The 12,161-nt window shown below is 40.7% G+C and overlaps 1 protein-coding gene across 6 annotated transcripts in view; it reads right to left on the bottom strand.

Annotated features, from left to right (window-relative positions):
- Positions 1-8,909: 8,909 nt before the first annotated feature.
- The window catches only part of LOC133609544 (RNA-binding Raly-like protein), a 324,683-nt gene continuing 321,431 nt past the window's right edge, over positions 8,910-12,161 (bottom strand). For all 6 annotated transcript variants that reach the window (XM_061965202.2, XM_061965203.1, XM_061965199.2 and 3 more), the window contains one exon: positions 8,910-10,515. The gene's annotated coding sequence lies outside the window, so the exon portion shown is untranslated. The remainder of the gene's footprint in view (positions 10,516-12,161) is intronic.

The following is a 12,161-nucleotide window of genomic DNA, read 5'->3' as shown; positions in this document are numbered from 1 at the left end:
TTTTTTTTGCAAATAATCATTAACTTTAGAATTTGATGCCAGCAACACGTGACAAATAAGTTGGGAAAGGTAGCAACAAATACTGATAAAGTTGAGGAATGCTCATCAAACACTTATTTGGAACATCCCACAGTTGTGCAGGCTAATTGGGAACAGGTGGGTGCCATGATTGGGTATAAAAGTGGATTCCATGAAATGCTCAGTCATTCACAAACAAGGATGGGGCGAGGGTCACCACTTTGTCAACAAATGCGTGAGCAAATTGTTGAACAGTTTAAGAAAAACCTTTCTCAACCACCTATTGCAAGGAATTTAGGGATTTCACCATCTACGGTCCGTAATATCATCAAAGGGTTCAGAGAATCTGGAGAAATCACTGCACGTAAGCAGCTAAGCCTGTGACCTTCGATCCCTCAGGCTGTACTGCATCAACAAGCGACATCAGTGTGTAAAGGATATCACCACATGGGCTCAGGAACACTTCAGAAACCCACTGTCAGTAACTACAGTTGGTCGCTACATCTGTAAGTGCAAGTTATAACTCTCCTATGCAAGGCGAAAACCGTTTATCAACAACACCCAGAAAGGCAGTCGGCTTCGCTGGGCCTGAGCTCATCTAAGATGGACTGATACAAAGTGGAAAAGTGTTCTGTGGTCTGACGAGTCCACATTTCAAATTGTTTTTGGAAACTGTGGACGTCGTGTCCTCCGGACCAAAGAGGAAAAGAACCATCTGGATTGTTCTAGGCGCAAAGTTGAAAAGCCAGCATCTGTGATGGCATGGGGGTGTATTAGTGGCACCATTAATGCTGAAAGGTACATACAGGTTTTGGAGCAACATATGTTGCCATCCAAGCAACGTTACCATGGACGCCCCTGCTTATTTCAGCAAGACAATGCCAAGCCACGTGTTACATCAACGTGGCTTCATAGTAAAAGAGTGGGGGCACTAGACTGGCCTGCCTGTAGTCCAGAACTGTCTTCCATTGAAAATGTGTGGCGCATTATGAAGCCTAAAATACCACAATGGAGACCCCCGGACTGTTGAACAACTTAAGCTGCACATCAAGCAAGAATGGGAAAGAATTCCACCTGAGAAGCTTAAAAAATGTGTCTCCTCAGTTCCCAAACGTTTATTGAGTGTTGTTAAAAGGAAAGGCCATGTAACACAGTGGTGAACATGCCCTTTCCCAACTACTTTGGCACGTGTTGCAGCCATGAAATTCTCAGTTAATTATTATTTGCAAAAAAAATAAAGTTTATGAGTTTGAACATCAAATATGTTGTCTTTGTAGTGCATTCAATTGAATATGGGTTGAAAAGGATTTGCAAATCATTGTATTCCGTTTATATTTACATCTAACACAATTTCTCAACTCATATGGAAACAGTGTTTGTAATCACCTGTCGCTCTGTATAAGCAGCAACCGGGAGGAGAGATGTTTTGGGAGCTGGAGGGAGAGCACGAGCCAGAGCCAGAGCGGAAAAAGACAATTGCTGAAAAGCAACCCAGAGAATGATCTGCAAAATAAAACTGTATTTTAAAACAATGAAACGGGCTCGCTTGGAGATGCTTAGTGGTCAGGAGGACCCACTGGAAGGCAACTTCCACAACTAGTTACTGCAGAAACCCAGAAACGCCGCCGGCTTCGTTGGGCCCGAGCTCATCTAAGATGGACTGATGCAAAGTGGAAAAGTGTTCTGTGGTCTGACGAGTCCACATTTCAAATTGTTTTAGAAAACTGTGGACGTCGTGTCCTCCGGAACAAAGAGGAAAAGAACCATCCGCATTGTTATAGGCGCAAAGTTGAAAAGCCAGCATGTGTGATGGTATGGGGGTGTATTAGTGCCCAAGACATGGGTAACTTACACATCTGTGAAGGCATCATTAAAGCTGGAAGGTACAAACAGGTTTTGGAGCAACATATGTTGCCATCCAAGCAACGTTATCATGGACGCCCCTGCTTATTTCAGCCACGTGTTACAACAGTAACAACAGTTCATAGTAAAAGAGTGCGGGCTAGACTGACCTGCCTGTAGTCCAGACCTGTCTCCCATTGAAAATGTGTGGCGCAATATGAAGACTAAAATACAACAACGGAGACCCCCGACTGTTGAACAACTTAAGCTGTACATCAAGCAAGAATGGGAAATAATTCCACCTGAAAAGCTTCAAAAATTGGTCTCCTCAGTTCCCAAACATTTACTGAGTGTTGTTAAAAGGAGAGGCCATGTAACACAGTGGTAAAAATGCCCCTGTGCCAACTTTTTTGCAATGTGTTGCTGCCATTAAATTCTAAGTTAATGATTATTTGTAAAAAAAAAATTAAGTTTCTCATTTCGAACATTAAATATCTTGTCTTTGCAGTCTATTCAATTGAATATAAGTTGAAAAGGATTTGCAAATCATTGTATTCTGTTTTTATTTACGAATTACACAACATGCCAACTTCACTGGTTTTGAGTTTTGTACTTTTTAGTTGTAAGATCTCGGCCCCTTGCGTACTCAGATAGATCGTACTCTGTTTGCTGCACAGTAGCCATGTTGGTTTGGGGGCCCACCACTTTATTTACTTCTGTTGAAAAGTCACATGACTGGATTCAACCTATTGCTTTTTCGCTCCTCGACCACACTTTCCATCTTCTTGCTGTAAAAATGTTAACATATCCTGAGCACAAAGTCAAGGCTGGGCTCTCAGCATCCTTGCACTCTGATATGATAAATGTGTGTTTGTCTCAGCATTAGCACAACTTTAATGCTTGTGAAGAATACTTGTCAGGCTTCATTCTACCGTTTTTGGCTGGTATGTTACATAACATTAACGGGAAGGCTTGTCTCTCAGCAAACCCTTTTGACACAATAGCATTTAATCCTATATTCATGTCTCTCTACATACTAAAAAAATGTTCTTAATGCAAAATAATTTTGCATTCTACTATTTTTGGTCATACAGTGCAGTGGAGTACATTTTTGACACATGATACCAGTAAAGGGACCTATAATTATCTTTTCCGACTTATAAAAGTTGTTACAATGTTGGATACTCGTGTTAAACAATGCCAAAGCGTCAAATCTTTAGGATTTGGATGCCTCCGTTCGCAAGGTTTTGCAGTGTTGACTTTGTAGTGACGTCACAGCGAGGTGGACACACTTATTTGATCAAGCTCTTAGCCAGAAAAAACACTAAAAAGATCGGATAAATCGCTTCAGAAAACAGAAATGCAATGACACAGATGCTAATCAATCAGCGACCTAATGTAGTTTATATTGTGACCGGGTGAATCTATAAAATGTTTATGAAGTTTATTATCGACCGTGTCTCTTAAAAAAAATACAAAAAATAGCGTTGACGTCTTCAAGATATATATTTGAACATTCTACATCAGGGATGTCCTAGCTTTGCGAGGGCCAAGTCTAGAGAAATTGCAGGATGCGTGGGCCACTTTTCATTAATTTTGTATAAGAAAGATACTAAAACCAATACAATGTAGGTCATTATACGCTGATATCTGGAAAAATAGAAAAAACATCTACATCTTAGTTTTGTGTTATAGGTACCAAAGCAAATGACATCATTCAAGATTATTTTCATAATGATTTTATTTTTTATTTATGTTAATTCTGCTCTAAAGTAAATTTCCTTGCCTAATCTAACCCTCTTAATGGTATTACATTTCTTCTTCTTATCATTATATTACTAGGATGACAGGGGATGCAAAACAATAAGAGTGCAATACTTTTTCATAACATGGTCACTACTGCCGAGTTTCTCTTGTTATATTCTGATTTTACTGTTATATTTTTATTCTCATTGTTGCTTTTTATTTTTATTCTTATTGTAATATTTTTAAATTTTGTTTCCATGTATACCCCCATTATTTACCGCAGTTTTCGGAGTATAAGTCACACCGGCCGAAAATGCATAATAATGAAGGGAAAAAACATATATAAGTCGCACTGGAGTATAAGTCGCATTTTTTGGGGACATTTATTTGATAAAACCCAACACCAAGAATAGACATTTGAAAGGCAATTTAAAATAAATAAAGAATAGTGAACAACAGGCTGAATAAGTGTACGTTATATGACGCATAAATAACCAACTGAGAACGTGCCTGGTATGTTTTTGATAGATTGATTGATTGAGACTTTTATTAGTAGGTTGCACAGTGAAGTACATATTCCGTACAATTGACCACTAAATGGTAACACCCGAATAAGTTTTTTAACTTGTTTAAGATGGGGTCCACTTAAATTGATTCATGATACAGATATATACAATCATATATACTATCATCATAATACAGTCATCACACAAGATAATCATCAGGGTGTATACATTGAATTATTTACATTATTTACAATTCGGGGTGTGGAGGGGCGGGAGGGGGTTAGGTTTGGTTGTCATCATCAGTCATCAACAATTGAGAACAGAGACATGGACATTGAAACCGTGTAGGTCTGACTTGGTAGGATATGTACAGCAAGTAGTGGACATAGAGAGAGAGATCAGAAGGCATAAGAAAAGTATCTACATTTGATTGTGTCATGTCTGTGTAATCATGTTTCGTTTTAGTCATGTTTTGTTTTGTTTAGTTATTGGACTCTTTAGTTTCTGGCTTTTCACTCCCTTGTCTTGTTTCCATAGTTACCCATTAGTTTCACCTGTTCCACGTTTGGACTCATTGTGCACTCTTGTTTGTCACCATAGCAACCCATTAGTTTTCACCTGTCACGTCACGCACCTGTTTCACGTTTTGACTCACGCACCTGTTTTCACTAATCATGTCACTAGTATTTAAGTTCATTGTTTTCAGTTTGTCGTTCTGGCAACATCCGGATTCATACCCCTGTCACACTGTTTACCTCTGCGTACTTCATGCCCTGTCCAAGTAAGTTTTTTCGATTCATGCCACAGTTAGCGACTTTTGTTCATGTCCTTAGTTTTTTTCTGTCAAGACTTGGACTATGGCGTGGTTTGTTCTCCCGTGGTGCAAATGAACATTTGGACCAGACATGGCGTGAAGGTGAAGACACAATTAATTTTACTATAACAAAAAGAACAAACTAAAGGCGCGCACAAGGCGGAAGTACAAACTTGACAAATGAAACCAATACTTGCACGTAGGCAAAAAACTAAGGACATGAACAAAAGTCGCTAACTGTGGCATGAATCGAAAAAACTTACTTGGACAGGGCATGAAGTACGCAGAGGTAAACAGAGTGTGACAGGGGTATGAATCCGGATGTCGCCAGAACGACAAACTGAAAACAATGAACTTAAATACTAGTGACATGATTAGTAAAAACAGGTGCGTGACTCAAAACGTGTAACAGGTGCGTGACGTGACAGGTGAAAACTAATGGGTTGCTATGGTGACAAACAAGAGTGCACAATGAGTCCAAACGTGGAACAGGTGAAACTAATGGGTAACTATGGAAACAAGACAAGGGAGTGAAAAGCCAGAAACTAAAGAGTCCAATAACTAAACTAAACAAAACATGACTAAAACAAAACATGATTACACAGACATGACAGATTGTTTCCATTTGATTATTAACAATCTGGGGAGGGTGTTAGTTTAGGGTTGAAGTTGCCTGGAGGTGTACTTTTATTGCGGTTTTGAAGGAGGATAGAGATGCCCTTTCTTTTATACCTGATGGGAGCGCATTCCACATTGATGTGGCATAGAAAGAGAATGAGTTAAGACCTTTGTTAGATCGGAATCTGGGTTTAACATGGTTAGTGGAGCTCCCCCTGGTGTTGTGGTTATGGCGGTCATTTACGTTAAGGAAGTAGTTTGACATGTACTTTGGTATCAGGGAGGTGTAACGGATTTTATAGACTAGGCTCAGTGCAAGTTGTTTTACTCTGTCCTCCACCCTGAGCCAGCCCACTTTGGAGAAGTGGGTAGGAGTGAGATGGGATCTGGGGTGAAGGTCTAGAAGTAATCTGACTAGCTTGTTCTGGGATGTTTGGAGTTTAGATTTGAGGGTTTTGGAGGTGCTAGGGTACCAGGAGGTGCATGCGTAATGTAACATATTATGGTAAGAGTCATTCAAATAACTATAACATATAGAACATGCTATACGTTTACCAAACAATCTGTCACTCCTAATCGCTAAATCCCATGAAATCTTATACGTCTAGTCTCTTACGTGAATGAGCTAAATAATATTATTTGATATTTTACGGTAATGTGTTAATAATTTCACACATAAGTCGCTCCTGAGTATAAGTCGCACCCCCGGCCAAACTATGAAAAAAACTGCGACTTATAGTCCGAAAAATCCGGTACTTTTTAAATTCGATCTCAATTCTGTACACTGCTGCTGGAATTTTAATTTTCCTGAGGGAACTCTCCTGAATGAATCAATAAAGTACTATCTATCTATCTTATATTTACTAATATTATTATTATACCGTCAACTAAAACGCTTTTTTCTTATTCAAGACATGTTTATTTTGTCTATAGAATGTGTCGCGGCCCAATAAAACCCTTTGGACGTCACTGTTCTATATTTTCAAAAGATAAATTATATAATACTTTTGGAGAGGATGGGGGGCGTGGTTTCATTTGCAATCTGGAACCACCTCCAGAATCTTGCAGGCAGACTCCAAAAAGGGGTTATAAAATTGACTGTGGAGCAAAATGTATACCAAAACATATCCAATAGATATTATCTGGACCACAGTTTTAGATGTAGAATAAAATCATCACAGGTCCCCTTTAAATGTGAAGGCTTGTCTTGCTGCATGTTACAACTGTTGACGCGCGGCAGTAGTGTCCACGTTTGGACACACAGTAGCGTCTGTCTGATGGTCGATCGTGCAAAGCTACTTTTGGATACATGACGTTAAATGTGAGGGCTTTTTTCGCTGCATTCTACCTTTTTTGACGCGCAGTAGTGTCGATGCTCGTGTTTCAGCATCCCCGTGTTTTGGCAATCGATAGCATTTTCTGGTCAATTTTTTAAGTGAAATGATAAAAAAAAGCTTCATTGCATTCAATGGCTTGCTGGTTGCAGGAGCTCCGTGCTCTTGTGGATGCTCCTTTTGTGTTCTTGATCTTTCCCTCGTTTTCCTGAGTTTTTTGCCTTTTGCCTGTGCAACAACAAGTGGAACTTTCGTGACTTATCGATCTGCCATGTTTGCAACAGCTGTTGGCTCTCTGCCACACCGGAGTCCTCGTGTGGAGACCGGAGGAGACGGGGCTTTGGAACTATTGTTGAGCGTCGGCATGGACGAGCTTCACGGAGCCCTGGCTGAATGATGAGCACGCATCGGACACTTAGGTCTCCCTGGACCGATTCTCGCTAATTCGCACGGACTGGGCATTGGCTGAGAGCTAGTGGGCAGCCTAGGGCAGAGTCCCCAGCTGACATTGATACAATGTTGATTATACATACATGACCTTTAAAACTGACTTTGAAACATCCATCCATCCATCCATCTTCTTCCGCTTATCCGAGGTCGGGTCGCGGGGGCAGCAGCTTAAGCAGGGAAGCCCAGACCTCCCTCTCCCCAGCCACTTCGTCCAGCTCCTCCCGGGGGATCCCGAGGCGTTCCCAGGCCAGCCGGGAGAGATAGTCTTCCCAGCGTGTCCTGGGTCTTCCCCGTGGCCTCCTACCGGTCGGACGTGCCCGAAACACCTTCCTAGGGACGCGTTCGGGTGGCATCCTGACCAGATGCCCGAACCACCTCATCTGGCTCCTCTCGATGTGGAGGAGCAGCGCCTTTACTTTGAGCTCCCCCCGAATGACAGAGCTTCTCACCCTATCTCTAAGGGAGAGCCCCGCCACTCGGCGGAGGAAACTCATTTCGGCCGCTTGTACCCGTGATCTTGTCCTTTCGGTCATGACCCAAAGCTCATGACCATAGGTGAGGATGGGAACGTAGATCGACCGGTAAATCGAGAGCTTTGCCTTCCGGCTCAGCTCCTTCTTCACCACAACTTTGAAACAACGTTGCAAAACAGTTGTATTTGTAAATTGAAACAACATCGATGTCCAATGTTGGATCCACGTTGTTGGTTGATAAATGACCTAATTTCAATGGTCAAATCAACGTCACAACCTGACGTTGAATAAACGTCAGAAAGCACGTTGTTTCAACATTGTAGTTGTGTTGTCGAATATTGGTTGGAACATGACCAAATTTCAACGGTCAAATCAAAGTCAGAACCCAAGATTGATTAAACGTTGTCAAAAAGCATGTCGTTTCAACGTTATGTTCGTGTTGCTTAATGTCAGGACCTCAGTCAACAAGTTCTCAAAGTTGTTTCAATGTCTTGTGCCTGCTAAGCTGGCTCTCTTGGTTGCTTTGTTGAGTCTGTTCCTGTCTCTGGTCTATGCATGGTGCAATAGTATGTGCACCATATATATTTTGCTAATTTGCTTTTTTTTCCATTGTGTTTTACTGTTGTAGCTGTATGTAGAAACGGTACCACTGAAGTGGCACTGGTTGCATCAGCTCTGTGCTCTTTTTTAATGTCTTTTATATTGACCTCTCATGTAATTTACCTTATATTTTAGCCTTTTAGTATCTTCACTGCAACCACATAACTTCCCCATGGTGGGATGAATAAAGTCTACCCTATCCTATTCCATTACAGTGAATACTCAGCATACCTCCTTGACAAGAGCATGAATTTGAATTTGAGAGTCAATAATGTCTCAGCATTCTCACCATACATTGCCTGACACACGGTCGCATTAGCGTTGCTGCTGGTTTCTCAGTATTCACAAAATAAATGCAGTTGATGCCCAATAGCGGTTTGTTGACTCCTCTCAACATACATTTGTGGCTTATCTCTTCGCATTTCCGCAAAAACTTTTTGACACTTGAGGAAAACTGTGTAATTGGCACTCATCTTTCATAGTACTTGCGTGTCCATTAAAACACTGGTTTAATTAAACGTCACACAAACTTTATTGAATCAGAGGAACACAAATATTTATGTACACAATGGCTAAATGAACTTTCTGGCCTTACAGCTGCTGTCATATATCGTAGTTTTCCTCTTTTTTTGTACATCAACTGAAAATACAAAGTTACATTAAACATGCCTTTTGATAAAAATATTTATACAAAAAATTTAACATTTTGTTTTTTTTTCTTCTTTATACAACAGTTTTTCGCGTCTCTAACAAAGCCCGAAGTCACTCACTCACACACGGACTCAGTCAGTATACTGTTGTTGATTGACAGTCTAGTCTAGCTGCTGTTTCCATGGTAACCACTACTTACACAGGGAGAGGATGTCGAGCCAAAAAAAAAAAGGGCATAAAAATGACCACACTCGCTCTTACGCTCTCACAATTTAAAAAAAAAACAATATTTTAACACTGAAAATAAAATAATTGTTAATCCATCCATAATGACAAATAATCTTGCTGACCTTGGATTTAAAGTGCCAGCACACACATTAATCTCCAGTCGGTATTTTTTGTGTTTTGTTTCGGTAATAGCTGGCAGGTGTAAAGTATGCTTAGTACTATAAATAATACTCTAGTTCAGCGGTTCCCAAACTTTGTTCACCAAGTACCACCTCAGAAAACGCTTGGCTCTCCAAGTACCACCATAATGACTAAACATTAAAGTACAGTAGCATAGTAGGCCTAAATATTAATGAAAAACAAGGCAGAGGTTTTATTTACCAAGTATATTGAATATTTCTGGCCAATGTAACATTACACACAGTTTGAACAGTAATACTGTGTTTGAATATATACCGCATTTTTCGGAGTATAAGTCGCACCTTAGTATAAGTCGCACCTGCTGAAAATGCATAATAAAAAAGGAAAAAAAACATATAAAAGTCGCACTGGAGCCCGGTCAAACTATGAAAAAAACTGCGACTTATAGTCCGAAAAATACGTAATTAGGTGATTCTTTTGCGTACCATCAGATGGTGCCTGGGTACCACTAGTTTGAGAATCACTGCTCTAGTTGCCATTTCGGAGGGTTGCTAGCTAGCGACCACCTTCTAGTTTTTCTGAAGATTGGCCGCGTCAGAAGTGATGGCAACAACGCATAATAAAGCTAACTATTAGCTTCTGCGCTAACTCAAGAATTACCGGTAGGTCATTAAATTGATCCGTCCAATCCAAATTACACACTGCAAATATCAATTGTGTCGGTGGGGGGGGCGGGAGAGAGAAACACATTGAGTTGTTGAAGACTGGAGGCGGACCAAAATTAAGCTTTAAAATAAATACTTTAGCGCATGTTGAGAAGACGCAAACACACAAAATGTGAATAAATAAATTTTATTCACATTAAGAAAATGTTCCGCGTACGCAAAACCACATCCCAAGTATCCCCGTGGGATACGACAACAGCACAACATTGTGGTAAATTGTAATTTTTTTTTAAATTTTTTTTTTTTACATACGCCACATTTGCTGCCCACTCGTGGGCGTCTCTTCAAGTCCGTCCGGTCACTCTGGATACTTCGCTGATCCTCCCTCTCTCCGCCTCATGAAAGGAATGATGAATTCGGGACAATTTCCTGAAGCGAGAGAAAAGCAAACACGTGATAAGAGACATGACAGCTATTTAGACCGTTGTGAATCTGAGGAGGATTATCTTTGTAAAATATCTCCGCCGTACGCTAATCCTGCCGGACACGATTTATTGGGGTTCTTCTCAGCAGGAACATTTCTCACACTTTCTCTCACGACCTTCAATAGGGGATTTTCAGGGAGAATGCTGGTAGAATTTTGATGAAAGTGAAAGGAAAATAGGAAGAACAGGACATTTTTGAGATGCCTGGTTGGAAGAAAATGTTTTTAGTAAATCTAATGTAAACTAAACTAAGAATAATAAAATGGTCAAGTGTGAGTTATTTTTGTACCGTATTTTTCGGACTATAAGTCACAGTTTTTTTCATAGTTTGGCCGGGCTCCAGTGCGACTTATATATGTTTTTTTCCTTTTTTATTATGCATTTTCGGCAGGTGCGACTTATACTCCGGTGCGACTTATACTCCAAAAAATACGGTATATAGACTGTGATCTGTGTGTGTTTGGGGGGGGCGTGAGAGGCAATAGCATAGTAGCATATATCTTCACACACGCCCGAGCCAACTTTCCGTTGCCTTCCGGAAAAACCAACCCCAAGGACCAAGTCGTGACAGCACCGCTTGATGGATTGTCGGCGCATTAAACATACGAGTATTACTGTGGTGTGTGTATAAGGACCGCAAAATGGCACCTATTAGCAGACATATTACTTGCCGTTTTGTTTCGCAATATTATGCATAACCAACTTTTCTTACCTTCTGATGTGTATTTGGGATCTGCATAAGTACTGAAAATGTGCGTGCGTACGCCATCGTAGTCCGTGCCAACGCCGTAGTCAAGCTTCTTCTTTTTCTCTACCTTCTTATGTGGCAATCATCTTCCACTGTTGCCATTTCTAATATAAAGTAGTGTAAAGTTCGTATTTATATCTGTCAGTAGACTAGCTTACAAAGCGCTAAAAACTGTACTGAGTCTACATAATTCACCCACGGAACTTGAGTTATTAGAGGATTCCGGTCGGACGGTTTTTCACGGGACACATTTCCAGTGTTTTTGTTGCACTCGTGAGCCACGGATGAGGAGATGCTGCTCCGTTATTGATTTAAGTAAAGTCTGAATGTTATTAAAACAGTTAGCTCCATCTTTTGACACTTCTTCCACTCCCGTCCTTGCACGCTACACCGCAACAACAAAGATGACGCTGTCGAAGGTGAGCCACGTAGGTAAGACCGCCCACAAAACAGCGCATCCCGAAGAGACGCTCAGAAAGCTACTTGAAGATGATCTGTAAAACATAATCTATGCAACATTTTCACAAAATAACCACCATTACCTGTTATGTAGAGCACAAGATAGTGTTTTAAATTTAGAAAAAAAATCATAATATGATCCCTTTAATGCACCTTATAAAAATGGGACCCATTACCTCCCTGCTTGGCACTCAGCATCAAGGGTTGGAATTGGGGGTTAAATCACCAAAAATGATTCCCGGGCGCGGCCACCGCTGCTGCCCACTGCTCCCCTCACCTCCCAGGGGGTGATCAAGGGTGATGGGTCAAATGCAGAGAATAATCTCGCCACACCTAGTGTGTGTGTGACAATCATTGGTACTTTAATTTACTTTAATTTAATA

Source organism: Nerophis lumbriciformis, linkage group LG07, assembly GCF_033978685.3.
Source record: "Nerophis lumbriciformis linkage group LG07, RoL_Nlum_v2.1, whole genome shotgun sequence".
NCBI lineage: Eukaryota > Metazoa > Chordata > Actinopteri > Syngnathiformes > Syngnathidae > Nerophis > Nerophis lumbriciformis.
This window is presented reverse-complemented; position numbering and strand designations above follow the sequence as displayed.